The sequence below is a fragment of the Mastomys coucha genome, unplaced genomic scaffold (assembly GCF_008632895.1).
Source record: "Mastomys coucha isolate ucsf_1 unplaced genomic scaffold, UCSF_Mcou_1 pScaffold21, whole genome shotgun sequence".
In the NCBI taxonomy this organism is placed as follows: domain Eukaryota; kingdom Metazoa; phylum Chordata; class Mammalia; order Rodentia; family Muridae; genus Mastomys; species Mastomys coucha.
In genome coordinates this window covers 88,675,652-88,682,382 of record NW_022196904.1, presented here as the reverse complement: position 1 = coordinate 88,682,382, position 6,731 = coordinate 88,675,652, and the positions used below count along the sequence as shown (strand labels likewise).

Sequence of the window (6,731 nt, the reverse complement as noted above, 5' to 3'; positions counted from 1 at the left end):
AGAGAGACAGAGAGAGAGAGAGAGAGAGAGAGAGAGAGAGAGAGACAGAGAGAGAGAGAGAGAGAGGAATGTGGGCTCTGCCCCTGGTTTCACATAAGATAGTTCGTTCAGTTGACCCAGGGTTAGCTGGATGTTGGTGGGCTTGGCTTCTCTGTACAATGTCCAGTTCCTCTTCCACACCTGCCCATTGCCAATGTGTTCAGAGGCAGGCAGAGAGGTTTTCCTTCTATTTTCCCAGATACCCAAGGCTCAACCTTTTTTTAGGTGATCAGTCCTACCTCATCTGTAACCATCTGGCTGCATGCTGGCCTGTGAATTCTGTTATGGGAGCTGTGGAAGCTGCTCTGATCTTCCTCTATGCATGCATACAGGGGAAGAACATGGAGGCAGCCCCCTGCACTCTTCCTGGAATTCCTTCTCTTGTCCCCTTCAGTGGCATCCTGTCTCTAGCCATCTCTGCTGGAGCCCTGTCTCAGTCTCTCTGTTGTCTAGTGAAAGCTCTGTGATGGGCCTGAGAAATCCCTGGTTCAGTCAGCTTTCTTCACGATAAGAGGCGAGGGTCCCCCTCCTGGCAGGTGTGCCCAGCACCCACGAGGATCTTGGGAGCACTGTTCCCCTTCACCAGGGCACACACAGCCCTTCACACAAGGCCACTCCTGAGTCCTTTTCTATCATGTTCTCTGTGCTCACCTGCTCTTCCGTGCCTCTTCTTATAGATGTGGTCTCAGGTCCTCCTGTCCTTGGCTTTGGGCCCTCACTGCAAGTCCACAAGTCTGAGACTTCAAGGGAAGTCCAACTGCGTAAATATCATGACCACTGCCTGACTATGACAGGGTTTACTTTAAAGAGAAGTGGATAGGGGACTTTCCAATGGAGATACTGCCATTGGAGTCCCTTGTCCCCACTACCAAACAGGGATTCTGCATGGTAAAGGCCTAGGAACCATTTCTCACGAGAACAAAGGCTCCAAGTTCCCCCAATATCTTGTTGCTGATCAGCCCGTGCCTCTCAGCAGGATAGGCAGTCTCCCTCTGAAAGCCCAGGTTCCCTTTTGCGGGAACTGGGGCAGGGTGGGGAACAGAACAGATGTTTATGGGTGCAAGCACTGTGTGGCTGTTATTTCAGGCTCTCACCCTTCTCAGCCACATGCTCGTTCCATAGTAGCTAAATCTGAGGCTTTTTTTTTTTTTAATATTTTCCTTTAGCATACTTTATTTGGATCTCTAATTTCCTGGTCTCCTAGCAGTGATACAGGCTCAATATTATATTTTTTTCCAAATACACATTATGATAAATACATAACTGTTTTAAAAATAACAAAGAATGCTGACAAGCACCCTTGTTACTGCCAGCGAGGCGTGCACCATGCCTGGGTGAGCTAATCCTCACAAACCTTGTAAAGTCACTGACATCATTTATATTTTACAAGAAATTGAAGCCCAGAAAGGTGAAAAGACTTGGCCAAGGTCAACCGGAGTCTTCTGATCTTGGCCCACAACCCAGGGAAGGGAGGTGCGGGTGCTTGAGGGATGTGGAGGGGAGGGGTGAAGCTGCCAAAGAGAAAGGCAAGAAGGCAGAAAAGATGGAGGTGTGTGGGGATAGGAAATCCATGTCAGAAAAGCAAATGACCTGGGTCCCAATGTCCTATGCACAGTAATGGCCATGAAAATAGCTGCAGATTTGCCTGCGTTTGTGTGAGCAAGATTTATTGTGCCAGCAGCTCCGGTAATTGGGTGACGAAAGCGCTGCAGCTGGGCCCGGAGGCTCGCAATTCATTATCAGGGAGACGGGTGGGTGGGGAGTGGCCTGGGGTTCACCCAGCTGTGGAAAGACTGCTGCCACCCCAGAAAGAGCAGGTGGGCAGTCCTTAGAAATGTGGGGGAGTTTCCTCTTTTCAATGAGGATCCCGAGAAGGGGTGACAGGTTCAATGGGATGGCCACTGCACAGCAGAGCAGGAGAAGAGCTCATCCTCAGAGTGCAGGCAATGGGAACCTCCTGTAGCAGGGCGTGTCCAGAGGTGGGGCCTGGAGCAAGAGGGAAGATCCCCAACTTGAACATTGTTGCCCTTGAGACCCCAAGCAGATGGCGTCATTGCTTCAAGCCTCAGCTTCCCCAGATATATGCTGCAGATAGATCATAGTGCTGACCTAACTAGCAAATACTGAGGCTCCAAGGACATGAGATCATCTTGTTTAGACCCAGAGCCTCCTGCTAGGGAAGCCTTCATCCCTTTCTGCCCACTCAGGTCTGCCCTTCCTGGGCATGTGCGCCCTGAGTCCTCCTCAGATCTCCACACTTGATGCTCAGCTACAGTGGGTGCTGTCTACATGAATGCCAAGTCTCCGTGTAGAATGGGAAAAGCCAAAGGAGGCAACCAACTGGGGGTTTCAGCAAAAAGCCCTAAAGGAGGGAAAACTGGGCAACAGAATCAACCTTGAGTTCACTTCTGTCTCTAGGGGGTACGGGGTTCTGGCTGGCACCTGACTCTACTCCCCTCCGGGGGCAATAGGGGAGGATGGAACTAGGCGTACAGAGAAAGAGGCAGGGTTGAGGGGAGAGAAGAGGGGATTGTGAATTCCAGGTCTGCCTCTGCTGCTTTTATAAGTAGTTTTTCCTCTAAGCTTTTGTTTTCTCATCTGAAAAATAACCACAGGCTTTATTTGGATTTCTTTAACTATGAAGAAGGAGAAATTATTCAAGACAAAGTGTAGTTGGGTATGGACCAGCCATGGGGTAGAAGAGGAGCTAAGCCCTGGAAGAGTGTAAGCACCAGGCCCTGTCTTGTGCCATGTGCAGTGTGGCCTATTCAACAGCCCCCTCATTTTATTATTTTATTTTATTTTATATCATTTTATTGAGACATGTAGCCTAGGATAGCTTTGAACTCACTATGTAGCCAAGGATGATTTTGAACTTCTGATCTTTCTGCCTCTACCTCCTCCTGGATGCTGGAGTTACAAGTATATATATCCATGCCTGCCTGGTTATGTGGTGGTTGGGGTTCAAGCCCAAGGCTTTATGCAAGCTAGGAAAACACTCTGCTGATTAAACTCTATCCCTAGCCCCTATACCCCCTCTTGACAGGGATCTTTTCTCAGATAGACAAATGGAAATTTAGCATGAATTAGTATGAATTCAGGTCTGACTCCAGACCAAAGCTGTGAGTGGGAGCAACAGGGAGTGACAGGCTGCACCTCATCTCCCCTTCCCTCCAGCTGTGTCAGATGAATTAGCTAATAGCTAGCTGACTGACCACAGACACTAACTTCATCAAGTGCTCTGTGTGTGCCAGGCACTGTTCTGAGTTCTTTCCCATGTCAGCCAGCTTTCCGTTCTTAACAACTCAATAGGGCAGACATCTCTATTTGGCAAATCCTTGTCTTACATTAAATAACTTGACCAAAGTCATATGAACTGGAACCTCTGGCTGCAGATCTTGAATCTCTAGTACAATGGTCAGAAAGAAAATCTCCCAGGCTTAAGGCACAAGAACATTTCTGCCTGCCTTCTTTAGGTACTTTTTCCTCTCTACCTGCTGCTTAGCATTTGGTGTGATTACAACTTTCTCATCCCAAGTGGCTACAATCCTATGATACTCTATAGCCACTAACACCTCTCTCTTCCCTCATTATGGCAGCTCAATTTCTTGAGATTCATTCTGTCTATACTTGCTTCATACTCTTTAAACTGACCTTCATTTTCCACACCCCTACTACCTAAATTTTTCTATGCTTGTGGAGTTTAGGTCCCTATATTTTGAAGAGGAAAATTATTCCTTTCAATAACCTAAAAATGTTGTCAATAAAACATGGAATCAGCTTTATGGCTGTAAAGTGGCATGGTCTCAGTAGCTTTACAGGCTTTTTCATCAAGAGTAACAGCAGCAAAGAGAATCTCTGATCACGAGTTAACCCCTTTTGACAATGATGATGACAGTGACCTTTCATCAATTCTTCTCTATCCAGCTGGAGCTTTACTTCCTCTGCCCCTTGTGCACTTGACTATTATACCCAGCCATGGAATCATTCATGGGTAAAGGCAATAGCTGAGCATGTACTTGACTATTATACCCAGCCATGGTATCATTGATGGGTAAAGGCAGTAGCTAAAATGTCTTCCAGGACAATAGACAGTTCACCATTTGGTTTCACTTGGTACATACATTTCTCATTCTTTTTTGCTTGGATAACATTTGAGCAATGGTGGGTTGTGACTTTGTTCTTGATAACTAAGTCATTTTAAAACAGCAACAAAATAAAATTCATTTTCCCTTTGGTCTATCTATTATACCTTTCTAGGATTTTTTTTTTTGCATTCCTCATTTTTCTTCATCCTGCAGTCATTCTTTTTCCTTTTTTACTCTTTTTTTTCAGATAGGGTCTCACTATGTACTTCTAGCTGGCCTAAAATTCACTATGCAGACTAGAGTGGCTCTAAATTTATAGAGATCTTCCTGCCTCCTGCATACTGGGATTAAAGGTGTGTAGCATTGTGCCTGACTTTGCTCTTGACCTTCTTAATCTGACCATTCAGAGTTTCTGGAAAGGGTAGAATAGGAGTCAACCTTTTGTCAGGGCCAAAAATCTTGACCCATCTGTAGAGCACAAGATAATTCAAGTCTATGAGTAGATGTTGCAGACCCTTTAAACTGTTGGGATGACACGATGCCCATAAAGGCCACTTGGACAAGGTCCTCATGGTTGCTGGAGTGTCTCTGCTTCACTCTTCCTTGCTGCTCCCAGCAGAGTTTAGTTTCCACCTTACTGATCATGTTTTCTGTTGTCTGCCTTCATATAGCTCACCCTCTGAGTTTTTACCCTTCCTCTTCATGCTCTGAGAGTTGGAGAGCTCAGGCTTGATCTTCCATTGTCATAAGCGCTTCCTCTAATGACCTCACCAACTCAGATATCTGCAACTGTCACTGACCAACAAATCCCAACTGCTGTTTGTTTCTATTGGCCAAGACCATATTCAGTGTCTCCTTCCATGCCTCCTGACTTTCCTATATTCTCTATCCACCTACCATCCACATTCCTACTGTCATCAGTCTGTGTACCAATTTTCCTTCCTCTGTTCTTTGCTTTTCGTATCTAAATAATTTAAAACTTGGGTGTAATCTGTGCATTTTTAGGCCCTAGAAAATGGCCTTCCTTTCCAGAAAGCAGAACCCAGTGGAGAGACCTGAGCTGGGCATTGGGCATTGGATGAGTTTAGTCACATCTTTCCTCATCACTTATTGGCTGTGTAAGCAGAGGTGGAGGTGCTCGTGAGTGTGGGAGCAGCCTGAGGACATCACGCTTCCCATCTTCCCATGGTAAAGTGGAGAGAGGATCAAATTATCCACTCCCCATGGTCTGTGTCTTCCCATCCGACAAAATGAGAGATAAAAAATGAACAATACAAAATCCAATCTTCCTGGTGCAGAGGCTGGTGAGGGTGGAGGCGGGGCTGGCGGCCCAAGCGGCTGCTCACCGAGCAGCGCATCTCATATTTATTGCCTCATAATTGAAGGCAGCCTGGAGATGTCCCAGCATTGGTCCCTGACAAGACAGATGGGGACACAGTGATGGTGAAGGAGGGAGTCAGGACACAGTCTTTCTCTCTCTCAGGAGTGCAGCTATGGAGAGCAGGCAGCTAGCCGGCTGCTGCGCAGGTCTCTGGGAGCTCGCCTAGGTTCAAGGTCTTGCTTTACTGTCTCTTGTGCTCACTTTGGACCAGACGTTCTCTTCTAGAGCATGACATCAGCCTTCTGTATTTCTTAATCAGGGTCTAGGAGAATAGTTCTGAGATTAAGTGAAATCTAAGGTACTAATTTTCTGCGTGGCTTTAGATGAGTCTCTTCACCTCTCTGGGCTGTGTGCTTTTTGCTTGTAAGGAGGAGAAAAATGGCTCCTTCTCCATGAAGACCAAGAGGGTAGGGTTGGCCTTGGAGCAGATAGATTGTGCATTTTAGCAACAGCACAGGAAAGGCAAAGGAGAAGGCAAAGATATGCAGTTCAAATAGCAATACTCTATCACGGCTCTTGGTTGCCATGGAAATGGTCCAAATGGCCAGGTTTCGTATCCAGTACTTTGTAAAACCTCCAGTTTTATATCTATTCCTTGTTTCAGATGGAAAGGGTTCTGGAGTCAAGTTGTGGACCAGTTTTATCTTTGTGTGAGACCATGGACTGGCCCCCGAATGCCTCTAGGTATCAGTTTCTCCATCTGTAAGCTTTGCATGAATGATCTATGAGCAATTAGTGTCCCTACCCAAATTAGGTGGGGACTCTGTCCTTTGTTTATGTTCCCCACCCTCACTTGCATTCCAGTTAGGGCTGCTGGCTGTCTCAGTACTATTTCTCTCTTGTAGACCATCATAGTGACCCCTTTCTCTGCTCATTGCTGTCCATATTCTAGTCAGAGTAACTGAAAGCATGCATCGTGGGTTGCTCATGCATATGCTGCTGGAGAAAGGAAGTTCAAAGTCACCCTTGGTATGTATTTTGTATGTTTGAAGCCATCCTGGGCTACATGAGGCTGTCTCCACAAAAAAAGAAACAACCCCCCCTCAAAAAAAAAAAAACAAATCCAAAACCAAAAACAAAGAACAAAAACCAACCAACCAACCAAACAACCAAACTCAGAGGCCAGAAGTACCCATGAAAGCTGCACCCCTATACCTTTCCTTTGTCCCTCCTCAGCCCTCAACCAAGCTCCTAGGCACTTTTTATTTTTTATTTTTTATTAT

The 6,731-nt window shown here is 46.2% G+C and overlaps 1 long non-coding RNA gene across 1 annotated transcript; it reads left to right on the top strand.

The window, feature by feature from the left end:
- Positions 1 to 5,571: 5,571 nt before the first annotated feature.
- LOC116100663 lies at positions 5,572 to 6,478 on the top strand. The gene is made up of 3 exons (XR_004122684.1): positions 5,572 to 5,681; positions 6,113 to 6,192; positions 6,401 to 6,478. It is a non-coding gene; the product is annotated as an uncharacterized LOC116100663 (long non-coding RNA).
- Positions 6,479 to 6,731: the final 253 nt, after the last annotated feature.